Source organism: Bombus terrestris, chromosome 10 (assembly GCF_910591885.1).
Source record: "Bombus terrestris chromosome 10, iyBomTerr1.2, whole genome shotgun sequence".
Classification (NCBI taxonomy): domain Eukaryota; kingdom Metazoa; phylum Arthropoda; class Insecta; order Hymenoptera; family Apidae; genus Bombus; species Bombus terrestris.
The window spans coordinates 12,117,547-12,136,816 of record NC_063278.1 but is presented as its reverse complement, the minus strand read 5'-3'; positions in this window follow the sequence as shown (position 1 = coordinate 12,136,816).

The following is a 19,270-nucleotide window of genomic DNA, read 5'->3' as shown; positions in this document are numbered from 1 at the left end:
GCTATTACGATATAACGTATAACGTTATATACTATTACGATATAACGTATAACGTTATATGCTATTACGATATAACATATAACGTTATATGCTATTACGATATAACGTATAACGTTATACACTATTACGATAAAGTGGATAACGTTATATACTACTAGGATATAACGTATAACGTTATATAGTATTACGATATAACGTATAACGTTATATGCTATTACGATATAACGTATAACGTTATATACTACTATGATATAACGTATAACGTTATATACTATTACGATATAACGTATAACGTTATATAGTATTACGATATAACGTATAACGTTATATAGTATTACGATATAACGTATAACGTTATATGCTATTACGATATAACGTATAACGTTATATGCTATTACGATATAACGTATAACGTTATATGCTATTACGATATAACGTATAACGTTATATGCTATTACGATATAACATATAACGTTATATACTATTACGATATAACGTATAACGTTATATAGTATTACGATATAACGTATAACGTTATATGCTATTACGATATAACGTATAACGTTATATGCTATTACGATATAACGCATAACGTTATATGCTATTACGATATAACGTATAACGTTATATGCTATTACGATATAACGTATAACGTTATATCCTATTACGATATAACGTATAACGTTATATGCTATTACGATATAACGTATAACGTTATATGCTATTACGATATAACGTATAACGTTATATGCTATTACGATATAACGTATAACGTTATATACTATTACGATATAACGTATAACGTTATATGCTATTACGATATAACGTATAACGTTATATGCTATTACGATATAACGTATAACGTTATATGCTATTACGATATAACGTATAACGTTATATGCTATTACGATATAACATATAACGTTATATACTATTACGATATAACGTATAACGTTATATAGTATTACGATATAACGTATAACGTTATATGCTATTACGATATAACGTATAACGTTATATGCTATTACGATATAACGTATAACGTTATATGCTATTACGATATAACGTATAACGTTATATGCTATTACGATATAACGTTATACGTTATATCCTATTACGATATAACGTATAACGTTATATGCTATTACGATATAACGTATAACGTTATATGCTATTACGATATAACGTATAACGTTATATGCTATTACGATATAACGTATAACGTTATATACTATTACGATATAACGTATAACGTTATATACTATTACGATATAACGTATAACGTTATATGCTATTACGATATAACATATAACGTTATATACTATTACGATATAACGTATAACGATATATAATACTATGATATAACGTATAACGTTATATAGTATTACGATATAACGTATAACGTTATATGCTATTACGATATAACGTATAACGTTATATGCTATTACGATATAACATATAACGTTATATACTATTACGATATAACGTATAACGTTATATAGTATTACGATATAACGTATAACGTTATATACTATTACGATATAACGTATAACGTTATATGCTATTACGATATAGCTAATAACGTTATATAGTATTACGATATAACCTTTAACGTTATATACTATTACGATATAACGTATAACGTTATATGCTATTACGATATAACGTATAACGTTATATGCTATTACGATATAACGTATAACGTTATATGCTATTACGATATAACGTATAACGTTATATGCTATTACGATATAACGTATAACGTTATATGCTATTATGATATATCCAATAACGTTATATAGTATTACGATATAACGTATAACGTTATATGCTATTTCGATATAACGTATAACGTTATATACTATTACGATAAAGCGTATAACGTTATATACTACTATGATATAACGTATAACGTTATATAGTATTACGATATAACGTATAACGTTATATGCTATTACGATATAACGTATAACGTTATATGCTATTACGATATAACGTATAACGTTATATAGTATTACGATATAACGTATAACGTTATAAAGTATTACGATATAACATATAACGTTATATACTATTACGATATAACGTATAACGTTATATGCTATTACGATATAACGTATAACGTTATTTGCTATTACGATATAACGTATAACGTTATATAGTATTACGTTACAACGTATAACGTTATATACTATTACGATATAACGTACAGCGTTATATGTTATTGCGATATAACATATAACGTTATATACTATTACGATATAACGTATAACGTTATATAGTATTACGATATAACATATAACGTTATATACTATTACGATATAACGTATAACGTTATATGCTATTATGATATAGCTGATAACGTTATATAGTATTACGATATAACGTGTAACGTTATATACTATTACGATATAACATATAACGTTATATACTATTACGATATAACGTATAACGTTATATACTATTACGATATAACGTATAACGTTATATAGTATTACGATATAACGTATAACGTTATATGCTACTAAGATATAACGTATAACGTTATATAGTATTACGATATAACGTATAACGTTATATGCTATTACGATATAACGTATAACGTTATGTACTATTACGATATAACGTATAACGTTATATGCTATTGTGATATAGCTAATAACGTTATATAGTATTACGATATAACGTATAACGTTATATGCTATTACGATATAACCTATAACGTTATATAGTATTACGATATAACGTATAACGTTATATGCTATTACGATATAACGTATAACGTTATATGCTATTACGATATAACGTATAACGTTATATGCTATTACGATATAACGTATAACGTTATATGCTATTACGATATAACGTATAACGTTATATGCTATTACGATATAACATATAACGTTATATACTATTACGATATAACGTATAACGTTATATACTATTACGATATAACATATAACGTTATATACTATTACGATATAACGTATAACGTTATATAGTATTACGATATAACGTATAACGTTATATACTATTACGATATAACGTATAACGTTATATACTACTATGATATAACGTATAACGTTATATACTATTACGATATAACGTATAACGTTATATGCTATTACGATATAACGTATAACGTTATATGCTATTACGATATAACGTATAACGTTATATGCTATTACGATATAACGTATATCGTTATATGCTATTACGATATAACATATAACGTTATATACTATTACGATATAACGTATAACGTTATATAGTATTACGATATAACGTATAACGTTATATACTACTACGATATAACGTATAACGTTATATACTATTACGATATAACGTATAACGTTATATACTACTATGATATAACGTATAACGTTATATACTATTACGATATAACGTATAACGTTATATGCTATTACGATATAACGTATAACGTTATATGCTATTACGATATAACGTATAACGTTATATGCTATTACGATATAACGTATAACGTTATATGCTATTACGATATAACATATAACGTTATATACTATTACGATATAACGTATAACGTTATATACTATTACGATATAACGTATAACGTTATATAATACTATGATATAACGTATAACGTTATATAGTATTACGATATAACGTATAACGTTATATGCTATTACGATACAACGTATAACGTTATATGCTATTACGATATAACGTATAGCGTTATATACTATTACGATATAGCGTATAGCGTTATATACTATTACGATATAACGTATAGCGTTATATGTTATTACGATATAACATATAACGTTATATACTATTACGATATAACGTATAACGTTATATGCTATTACGATATAACGTATAACGTTATATGCTATTACGATATAACATATAACGTTATATACTATTACGATATAACGTATAACGTTATATACTATTACGATATAACGTATAACGTTATATGCTATTACCATATAACATATAACGTTATATACTATTACGATATAACGTATAACGTTATATGCTATTATGATATAGCTAATAACTTTATATAGTATTACGATATAACCTTTAACGTTATATACTATTACGATATAACGTATAACGTTATATACTATTACGATATAACGTATAGCGTTATATGTTATTACGATATAACATATAGCGTTATATACTATTACGATATAACGTATAACGTTATATAGTATTACGATATAACATATAACGTTATATAGTATTACGATATAACCTTTAACGTTATATACTATTACGATATAACGTATAACGTTATATGCTATTACGATATAACGTATAACGTTATATGCTATTACGATATAACGTATAACGTTATCTGCTATTACGATATAACGTATAACGTTATATGCTATTACGATATATACAGTAACGTTATATGCTATTACGATATAACGTATAACGTTATATAGTATTACGATATAACGTATAACGTTATATGCTATTACGATATAACGTATAACGTTATATGCTATTACGATATAACGTATAACGTTATATGCTATTACGATATAACGTATAACGTTATATGCTACTACGATATAACGTATAACGTTATATGCTATTACGATATAACGTATAACGTTATATACTATTACGATATAACGTATAACGTTATATAGTATTACGATATAACGTATAACGTTATATGCTACTAAGATATAACGTATAACGTTATATAGTATTACGATATAACGTATAACGTTATATGCTATTACGATATAACATATAACGTTATATACTATTACGATATAACGTATAACGTTATATAGTATTACGATATAACGTATAACGTTATATACTACTACGATATAACGTATAACGTTATATACTATTACGATATAACGTATAACGTTATATACTACTATGATATAACGTATAACGTTATATACTATTACGATATAACGTATAACGTTATATGCTATTACGATATAACGTATAACGTTATATGCTATTACGATATAACGTATAACGTTATATGCTATTACGATATAACGTATAACGTTATATAGTATTACGATATAACGTATAACGTTATATGCTACTAAGATATAACGTATAACGTTATATGCTATTACGATATAACGTATAACGTTATATGCTACTACGATATAACGTATAACGTTATATGCTATTACGATATAACGTATAACGTTATATGCTATTACGATATAACGTATAACGTTATATGCTATTACGATATACCGTATAACGTTATATGCTATTACGATATAACATATAACGTTATATACTATTACGATATAACGTATAACGTTATATAGTATTACGATATAACGTATAACGTTATATGCTATTACGATATAACGTATAACGTTATATGCTATTACGATATAACGTATAACGTTATATGCTATTACGATATAACGTATAACGTTATATGCTATTACGATATAACGTATAACGTTATATACTATTACGATATAACGTATAACGTTATATACTATTACGATATAACGTATAACGTTATATGCTATTACGATATAACATATAACGTTATATACTATTACGATATAACGTATAACGATATATAATACTATGATATAACGTATAACGTTATATAGTATTACGATATAACGTATAACGTTATATGCTATTACGATATAACGTATAACGTTATATGCTATTACGATATAACATATAACGTTATATACTATTACGATATAACGTATAACGTTATATGCTATTACGATATAACGTATAACGTTATATAGCATTACGATATAACGTATAACGTTATATGCTATTACGATATAACGTATAACGTTATATGCTATTACGATATAACGTATAACGTTATATGCTATTACGATATAACGTATAACGTTATATAGTATTACGATATAACGTATATCGTTATATACTATTACGATATAACGTATAGCGTTATATGTTATTACGATATAACATATAACGTTATATAGTATTACGATATAACGTATAACGTTATATAGTATTACGATATAACATATAACGTTATATGCTATTACGATATAACGTATAACGTTATATACTATTACGATATAACGTATAACGTTATATGCTATTACGATATAACATATAACGTTATATGCTATTACGATATAACGTATAACGTTATATACTATTACGATAAAGTGGATAACGTTATATACTACTAGGATATAACGTATAACGTTATATAGTATTACGATATAACGTATAACGTTATATGCTATTACGATATAACGTATAACGTTATATACTACTATGATATAACGTATAACGTTATATACTATTACGATATAACGTATAACGTTATATAGTATTACGATATAACGTATAACGTTATATAGTATTACGATATAACGTATAACGTTATATGCTATTACGATATAACGTATAACGTTATATGCTATTACGATATAACGTATAACGTTATATGCTATTACGATATAACGTATAACGTTATATGCTATTACGATATAACATATAACGTTATATACTATTACGATATAACGTATAACGTTATATAGTATTACGATATAACGTATAACGTTATATGCTATTACGATATAACGTATAACGTTATATGCTATTACGATATAACGCATAACGTTATATGCTATTACGATATAACGTATAACGTTATATGCTATTACGATATAACGTATAACGTTATATCCTATTACGATATAACGTATAACGTTATATGCTATTACGATATAACGTATAACGTTATATGCTATTACGATATAACGTATAACGTTATATGCTATTACGATATAACGTATAACGTTATATACTATTACGATATAACGTATAACGTTATATACTATTACGATATAACGTATAACGTTATATGCTATTACGATATAACATATAACGTTATATACTATTACGATATAACGTATAACGATATATAATACTATGATATAACGTATAACGTTATATAGTATTACGATATAACGTATAACGTTATATGCTATTACGATATAACGTATAACGTTATATGCTATTACGATATAACATATAACGTTATATACTATTACGATATAACGTATAACGATATATAATACTATGATATAACGTATAACGTTATATAGTATTACGATATAACGTATAACGTTATATGCTATTACGATATAACGTATAACGTTATATGCTATTACGATATAACGTATAACGTTATATACTATTACGATATAACGTATAACGATATATAATACTATGATATAACGTATAACGTTATATAGTATTACGATATAACGTATAACGTTATATGCTATTACGATATAACGTATAACGTTATATGCTATTACGATATAACGTATAACGTTATATGCTATTACGATATAACGTATAACGTTATATGCTATTACGATATAACATATAACGTTATATACTATTACGATATAACGTATAACGTTATATACTATTACGATATAACGTATAACGTTATGTAATACTATGATATAACGTATAACGTTATATAGTATTACGATATAACGTATAACGTTATATGCTATTACGATATAACGTATAACGTTATATGCTATTACGATATAACGTATAACGTTATATGCTATTACGATATAACGTATAACGTTATATGCTACTACGATATAACGTATAACGTTATATGCTATTACGATATAACGTATAACGTTATATGCTATTACGATATAACGTATAACGTTATATGCTATTACGATATAACGTATAACGTTATATGCTATTACGATATAACGTATAACGTTATATGCTATTACGATATAACGTATAACGTTATATAGTATTACGATATAACGTATAACGTTATATGCTATTACGATATAACGTATAACGTTATATGCTATTACGATATAACGTATAACGTTATATGCTATTACGATATAACGTATAACGTTATATGCTATTACGATATAACGTATAACGTTATATACTATTACGATATAACGTATAACGCTATATACTATTACGATATAACGTATAACGTTATATGCTATTACGATATAACATATAACGTTATATACTATTACGATATAACGTATAACGATATATAATACTATGATATAACGTATAACGTTATATAGTATTACGATATAACGTATAACGTTATATGCTATTACGATATAACGTATAACGTTATATGCTATTACGATATAACATATAACGTTATATACTATTACGATATAACGTATAACGTTATATGCTATTACGATATAACGTATAACGTTATATAGCATTACGATATAACGTATAACGTTATATGCTATTACGATATAACGTATAACGTTATATGCTATTACGATATAACGTATAACGTTATATGCTATTACGATATAACGTATAACGTTATATACTATTACGATATAACGTATAACGTTATATAGTATTACGATATAACGTATATCGTTATATACTATTACGATATAACGTATAGCGTTATATGTTATTACGATATAACATATAACGTTATATAGTATTACGATATAACGTATAACGTTATATAGTATTACGATATAACATATAACGTTATATGCTATTACGATATAACGTATAACGTTATATACTATTACGATATAACGTATAACGTTATATGCTATTACGATATAACATATAACGTTATATGCTATTACGATATAACGTATAACGTTATATACTATTACGATAAAGTGGATAACGTTATATACTACTAGGATATAACGTATAACGTTATATAGTATTACGATATAACGTATAACGTTATATGCTATTACGATATAACGTATAACGTTATATACTACTATGATATAACGTATAACGTTATATACTATTACGATATAACGTATAACGTTATATCGTAATACTATATAACGTATAACGTTATATAGTATTACGATATAACGTATAACGTTATATGCTATTACGATATAACGTATAACGTTATATGCTATTACGATATAACGTATAACGTTATATGCTATTACGATATAACGTATAACGTTATATGCTATTACGATATAACATATAACGTTATATACTATTACGATATAACGTATAACGTTATATAGTATTACGATATAACGTATAACGTTATATGCTATTACGATATAACGTATAACGTTATATGCTATTACGATATAACGCATAACGTTATATGCTATTACGATATAACGTATAACGTTATATGCTATTACGATATAACGTATAACGTTATATCCTATTACGATATAACGTATAACGTTATATGCTATTACGATATAACGTATAACGTTATATGCTATTACGATATAACGTATAACGTTATATGCTATTACGATATAACGTATAACGTTATATACTATTACGATATAACGTATAACGTTATATGCTATTACGATATAACGTATAACGTTATATGCTATTACGATATAACGTATAACGTTATATGCTATTACGATATAACGTATAACGTTATATGCTATTACGATATAACATATAACGTTATATACTATTACGATATAACGTATAACGTTATATAGTATTACGATATAACGTATAACGTTATATGCTATTACGATATAACGTATAACGTTATATGCTATTACGATATAACGTATAACGTTATATGCTATTACGATATAACGTATAACGTTATATGCTATTACGATATAACGTTATACGTTATATCCTATTACGATATAACGTATAACGTTATATGCTATTACGATATAACGTATAACGTTATATGCTATTACGATATAACGTATAACGTTATATGCTATTACGATATAACGTATAACGTTATATACTATTACGATATAACGTATAACGTTATATACTATTACGATATAACGTATAACGTTATATGCTATTACGATATAACATATAACGTTATATACTATTACGATATAACGTATAACGATATATAATACTATATAACGTTATACGTTATATAGTATTACGATATAACGTATAACGTTATATGCTATTACGATATAACGTATAACGTTATATGCTATTACGATATAACATATAACGTTATATACTATTACGATATAACGTATAACGTTATATAGTATTACGATATAACGTATAACGTTATATACTATTACGATATAACGTATAACGTTATATGCTATTACGATATAGCTAATAACGTTATATAGTATTACGATATAACCTTTAACGTTATATACTATTACGATATAACGTATAACGTTATATGCTATTACGATATAACGTATAACGTTATATGCTATTACGATATAACGTATAACGTTATATGCTATTACGATATAACGTATAACGTTATATGCTATTACGATATAACGTATAACGTTATATGCTATTATGATATATCCAATAACGTTATATAGTATTACGATATAACGTATAACGTTATATGCTATTTCGATATAACGTATAACGTTATATACTATTACGATAAAGCGTATAACGTTATATACTACTATGATATAACGTATAACGTTATATAGTATTACGATATAACGTATAACGTTATATGCTATTACGATATAACGTATAACGTTATATGCTATTACGATATAACGTATAACGTTATATAGTATTACGATATAACGTATAACGTTATAAAGTATTACGATATAACATATAACGTTATATACTATTACGATATAACGTATAACGTTATATGCTATTACGATATAACGTATAACGTTATTTGCTATTACGATATAACGTATAACGTTATATAGTATTACGTTACAACGTATAACGTTATATACTATTACGATATAACGTACAGCGTTATATGTTATTGCGATATAACATATAACGTTATATACTATTACGATATAACGTATAACGTTATATAGTATTACGATATAACATATAACGTTATATACTATTACGATATAACGTATAACGTTATATGCTATTATGATATAGCTGATAACGTTATATAGTATTACGATATAACGTGTAACGTTATATACTATTACGATATAACATATAACGTTATATACTATTACGATATAACGTATAACGTTATATACTATTACGATATAACGTATAACGTTATATAGTATTACGATATAACGTATAACGTTATATGCTACTAAGATATAACGTATAACGTTATATAGTATTACGATATAACGTATAACGTTATATGCTATTACGATATAACGTATAACGTTATGTACTATTACGATATAACGTATAACGTTATATGCTATTGTGATATAGCTAATAACGTTATATAGTATTACGATATAACGTATAACGTTATATGCTATTACGATATAACCTATAACGTTATATAGTATTACGATATAACGTATAACGTTATATGCTATTACGATATAACGTATAACGTTATATGCTATTACGATATAACGTATAACGTTATATGCTATTACGATATAACGTATAACGTTATATGCTATTACGATATAACGTATAACGTTATATGCTATTACGATATAACATATAACGTTATATACTATTACGATATAACGTATAACGTTATATACTATTACGATATAACATATAACGTTATATACTATTACGATATAACGTATAACGTTATATAGTATTACGATATAACGTATAACGTTATATACTATTACGATATAACGTATAACGTTATATACTACTATGATATAACGTATAACGTTATATACTATTACGATATAACGTATAACGTTATATGCTATTACGATATAACGTATAACGTTATATGCTATTACGATATAACGTATAACGTTATATGCTATTACGATATAACGTATATCGTTATATGCTATTACGATATAACATATAACGTTATATACTATTACGATATAACGTATAACGTTATATAGTATTACGATATAACGTATAACGTTATATACTACTACGATATAACGTATAACGTTATATACTATTACGATATAACGTATAACGTTATATACTACTATGATATAACGTATAACGTTATATACTATTACGATATAACGTATAACGTTATATGCTATTACGATATAACGTATAACGTTATATGCTATTACGATATAACGTATAACGTTATATGCTATTACGATATAACGTATAACGTTATATGCTATTACGATATAACATATAACGTTATATACTATTACGATATAACGTATAACGTTATATACTATTACGATATAACGTATAACGTTATATAATACTATGATATAACGTATAACGTTATATAGTATTACGATATAACGTATAACGTTATATGCTATTACGATACAACGTATAACGTTATATGCTATTACGATATAACGTATAGCGTTATATACTATTACGATATAACGTATAGCGTTATATACTATTACGATATAACGTATAGCGTTATATGTTATTACGATATAACATATAACGTTATATACTATTACGATATAACGTATAACGTTATATGCTATTACGATATAACGTATAACGTTATATGCTATTACGATATAACATATAACGTTATATACTATTACGATATAACGTATAACGTTATATACTATTACGATATAACGTATAACGTTATATGCTATTACCATATAACATATAACGTTATATACTATTACGATATAACGTATAACGTTATATGCTATTATGATATAGCTAATAACTTTATATAGTATTACGATATAACCTTTAACGTTATATACTATTACGATATAACGTATAACGTTATATACTATTACGATATAACGTATAGCGTTATATGTTATTACGATATAACATATAGCGTTATATACTATTACGATATAACGTATAACGTTATATAGTATTACGATATAACATATAACGTTATATAGTATTACGATATAACCTTTAACGTTATATACTATTACGATATAACGTATAACGTTATATGCTATTACGATATAACGTATAACGTTATATGCTATTACGATATAACGTATAACGTTATCTGCTATTACGATATAACGTATAACGTTATATGCTATTACGATATATACAGTAACGTTATATGCTATTACGATATAACGTATAACGTTATATAGTATTACGATATAACGTATAACGTTATATGCTATTACGATATAACGTATAACGTTATATGCTATTACGATATAACGTATAACGTTATATGCTATTACGATATAACGTATAACGTTATATGCTACTACGATATAACGTATAACGTTATATGCTATTACGATATAACGTATAACGTTATATACTATTACGATATAACGTATAACGTTATATAGTATTACGATATAACGTATAACGTTATATGCTACTAAGATATAACGTATAACGTTATATAGTATTACGATATAACGTATAACGTTATATGCTATTACGATATAACATATAACGTTATATACTATTACGATATAACGTATAACGTTATATAGTATTACGATATAACGTATAACGTTATATACTACTACGATATAACGTATAACGTTATATACTATTACGATATAACGTATAACGTTATATACTACTATGATATAACGTATAACGTTATATACTATTACGATATAACGTATAACGTTATATGCTATTACGATATAACGTATAACGTTATATGCTATTACGATATAACGTATAACGTTATATGCTATTACGATATAACGTATAACGTTATATAGTATTACGATATAACGTATAACGTTATATGCTACTAAGATATAACGTATAACGTTATATGCTATTACGATATAACGTATAACGTTATATGCTATTACGATATAACGTATAACGTTATATGCTATTACGATATAACGTATAACGTTATATACTACTACGATATAACGTATAACGTTATATACTATTACGATATAACGTATAACGTTATATGCTATTACGATATAACGTATAACGTTATATGCTATTACGATATAACGTATAACGTTATATGCTATTACGATATAACGTATAACGTTATATGCTATTACGATATAACATATAACGTTATATACTATTACGATATAACGTATAACGTTATATACTATTACGATATAACGTATAACGTTATATAATACTATGATATAACGTATAACGTTATATAGTATTACGATATAACGTATAACGTTATATGCTATTACGATATAACGTATAACGTTATATGCTATTACGATATAACGTATAACGTTATATGCTATTACGATATAACGTATAACGTTATATGCTACTACGATATAACGTATAACGTTATATGCTATTACGATATAACGTATAACGTTATATACTATTACGATATAACGTATAACGTTATATGCTATTACGATATAACGTATAACGTTATATATTATTACGATATAACATATAACGTTATATACTATTTCGATATAACGTATAACGTTATATGCTATTATGATATAGCTAATAACGTTATATAGTATTACGATATAACCTTTAACGTTATATACTATTACGATATAACGTATAACGTTATATGCTATTACGATATAACGTATAACGTTATATGCTATTATGATATATCCAATAACGTTATATAGTATTACGATATAACGTATAACGTTATATGCTATTTCGATATAACGTATAACGTTATATACTATTACGATAAAGCGTATAACGTTATATACTACTATGATATAACGTATAACGTTATATAGTATTACGATATAACGTATAACGTTATATGCTATTACGATATAACGTATAACGTTATATGCTATTACGATATAACGTATAACGTTATATAGTATTACGATATAACGTATAACGTTATAAAGTATTACGATATAACATATAACGTTATATACTATTACGATATAACGTATAACGTTATATGCTATTACGATATAACGTATAACGTTATTTGCTATTACGATATAACGTATAACGTTATATAGTATTACGTTACAACGTATAACGTTATATACTATTACGATATAACGTACAGCGTTATATGTTATTGCGATATAACATATAACGTTATATACTATTACGATATAACGTATAACGTTATATAGTATTACGATATAACATATAACGTTATATACTATTACGATATAACGTATAACGTTATATGCTATTATGATATAGCTGATAACGTTATATAGTATTACGATATAACGTGTAACGTTATATACTATTACGATATAACATATAACGTTATATACTATTACGATATAACGTATAACGTTATATACTATTACGATATAACGTATAACGTTATATAGTATTACGATATAACGTATAACGTTATATGTTATTGCGATATAACATATAACGTTATATACTATTACGATATAACGTATAACGTTATATAGTATTACGACATAACATATAACGTTATATACTATTACGATATAACGTATAACGTTATATGCTATTATGATATAGCTGATAACGTTATATAGTATTACGATATAACGTGTAACGTTATATACTATTACGATATAACATATAACGTTATATGCTATTACGATATAACGTATAACGTTATATGCTATTACGATATAACGTATAACGTTATATGCTATTACGATATAACGTATATCGTTATATGCTATTACGATATAACATATAACGTTATATACTATTACGATATAACGTATAACGTTATATGCTATTACGATATAACCTATAACGTTATATAGTATTACGATATAACGTATAACGTTATATGCTATTACGATATAACGTATAACGTTATATGCTATTACGATATAACGTATAACGTTATATGCTATTACGATATAACGTATAACGTTATATGCTATTACGATATAACGTATAACGTTATATGCTATTACGATATAACATATAACGTTATATACTATTACGATATAACGTATAACGTTATATACTATTACGATATAACATATAACGTTATATACTATTACGATATAACGTATAACGTTATATAGTATTACGATATAACGTATAACGTTATATACTATTACGATATAACGTATAACGTTATATACTACTATGATATAACGTATAACGTTATATACTATTACGATATAACGTATAACGTTATATGCTATTACGATATAACGTATAACGTTATATGCTATTACGATATAACGTATAACGTTATATGCTATTACGATATAACGTATATCGTTATATGCTATTACGATATAACATATAACGTTATATACTATTACGATATAACGTATAACGTTATATAGTATTACGATATAACGTATAACGTTATATACTACTACGATATAACGTATAACGTTATATACTATTACGATATAACGTATAACGTTATATACTACTATGATATAACGTATAACGTTATATACTATTACGATATAACGTATAACGTTATATGCTATTACGATATAACGTATAACGTTATATGCTATTACGATATAACGTATAACGTTATATGCTATTACGATATAACGTATAACGTTATATGCTATTACGATATAACATATAACGTTATATACTATTACGATATAACGTATAACGTTATATACTATTACGATATAACGTATAACGTTATATAATACTATGATATAACGTATAACGTTATATAGTATTACGATATAACGTATAACGTTATATGCTATTACGATACAACGTATAACGTTATATGCTATTACGATATAACGTATAGCGTTATATACTATTACGATATAACGTATAGCGTTATATACTATTACGATATAACGTATAGCGTTATATGTTATTACGATATAACATATAACGTTATATACTATTACGATATAACGTATAACGTTATATGCTATTACGATATAACGTATAACGTTATATGCTATTACGATATAACATATAACGTTATATACTATTACGATATAACGTATAACGTTATATACTATTACGATATAACGTATAACGTTATATGCTATTACCATATAACATATAACGTTATATACTATTACGATATAACGTATAACGTTATATGCTATTATGATATAGCTAATAACTTTATATAGTATTACGATATAACCTTTAACGTTATATACTATTACGATATAACGTATAACGTTATATACTATTACGATATAACGTATAGCGTTATATGTTATTACGATATAACATATAGCGTTATATACTATTACGATATAACGTATAACGTTATATAGTATTACGATATAACATATAACGTTATATAGTATTACGATATAACCTTTAACGTTATATACTATTACGATATAACGTATAACGTTATATGCTATTACGATATAACGTATAACGTTATATGCTATTACGATATAACGTATAACGTTATCTGCTATTACGATATAACGTATAACGTTATATGCTATTACGATATATACAGTAACGTTATATGCTATTACGATATAACGTATAACGTTATATAGTATTACGATATAACGTATAACGTTATATGCTATTACGATATAACGTATAACGTTATATGCTATTACGATATAACGTATAACGTTATATGCTATTACGATATAACGTATAACGTTATATGCTATTACGATATAACGTATAACGTTATATGCTACTACGATATAACGTATAACGTTATATGCTATTACGATATAACGTATAACGTTATATACTATTACGATATAACGTATAACGTTATATAGTATTACGATATAACGTATAACGTTATATGCTACTAAGATATAACGTATAACGTTATATAGTATTACGATATAACGTATAACGTTATATGCTATTACGATATAACATATAACGTTATATACTATTACGATATAACGTATAACGTTATATAGTATTACGATATAACGTATAACGTTATATACTACTACGATATAACGTATAACGTTATATACTATTACGATATAATGTATAACGTTATATACTACTATGATATAACGTATAACGTTATATACTATTACGATATAACGTATAACGTTATATGCTATTACGATATAACGTATAACGTTATATGCTATTACGATATAACGTATAACGTTATATGCTATTACGATATAACGTATAACGTTATATAGTATTACGATATAACGTATAACGTTATATGCTACTAAGATATAACGTATAACGTTATATGCTATTACGATATAACGTATAACGTTATATGCTATTACGATATAACGTATAACGTTATATGCTATTACGATATAACGTATAACGTTATATACTATTACGATATAACGTATAACGTTATATACTACTACGATATAACGTATAACGTTATATACTATTACGATATAACGTATAACGTTATATGCTATTACGATATAACGTATAACGTTATATGCTATTACGATATAACGTATAACGTTATATGCTATTACGATATAACGTATAACGTTATATGCTATTACGATATAACATATAACGTTATATACTATTACGATATAACGTATAACGTTATATACTATTACGATATAACGTATAACGTTATATAATACTATGATATAACGTATAACGTTATATAGTATTACGATATAACGTATAACGTTATATGCTATTACGATATAACGTATAACGTTATATGCTATTACGATATAACGTATAACGTTATATGCTATTACGATATAACGTATAACGTTATATGCTACTACGATATAACGTATAACGTTATATGCTATTACGATATAACGTATAACGTTATATACTATTACGATATAACGTATAACGTTATATAGTATTACGATATAACGTATAACGTTATATGCTACTAAGATATAACGTATAACGTTATATGCTATTACGATATAACGTATAACGTTATATGCTATTACGATATAACGTATAACGTTATATGCTATTACGATATAACATATAACGTTATATGCTATTACGATATAACGTATAACGTTATATGCTACTACGATATAACGTATAACGTTATATAGTATTACGATATAACGTATAACGTTATATGCTATTACGATATAACGTATAACGTTATATGCTATTACGATATAACGTATAACGTTATATGCTATTACGATATAACGTATAACGTTATATGCTACTACGATATAACGTATAACGTTATATGCTATTACGATATAACGTATAACGTTATATATTATTACGATATAACATATAACGTTATATACTATTTCGATATAACGTATAACATTATATGCTATTATGATATAGCTAATAACGTTATATAGTATTACGATATAACCTTTAACGTTATATACTATTACGATATAACGTATAACGTTATATGCTATTACGATATAACGTATAACGTTATATGCTATTACGATATAACGTATAACGTTATCTGCTATTACGATATAACGTATAACGTTATATGCTATTACGATATATACAGTAACGTTATATGCTATTACGATATAACGTATAACGTTATATAGTATTACGATAT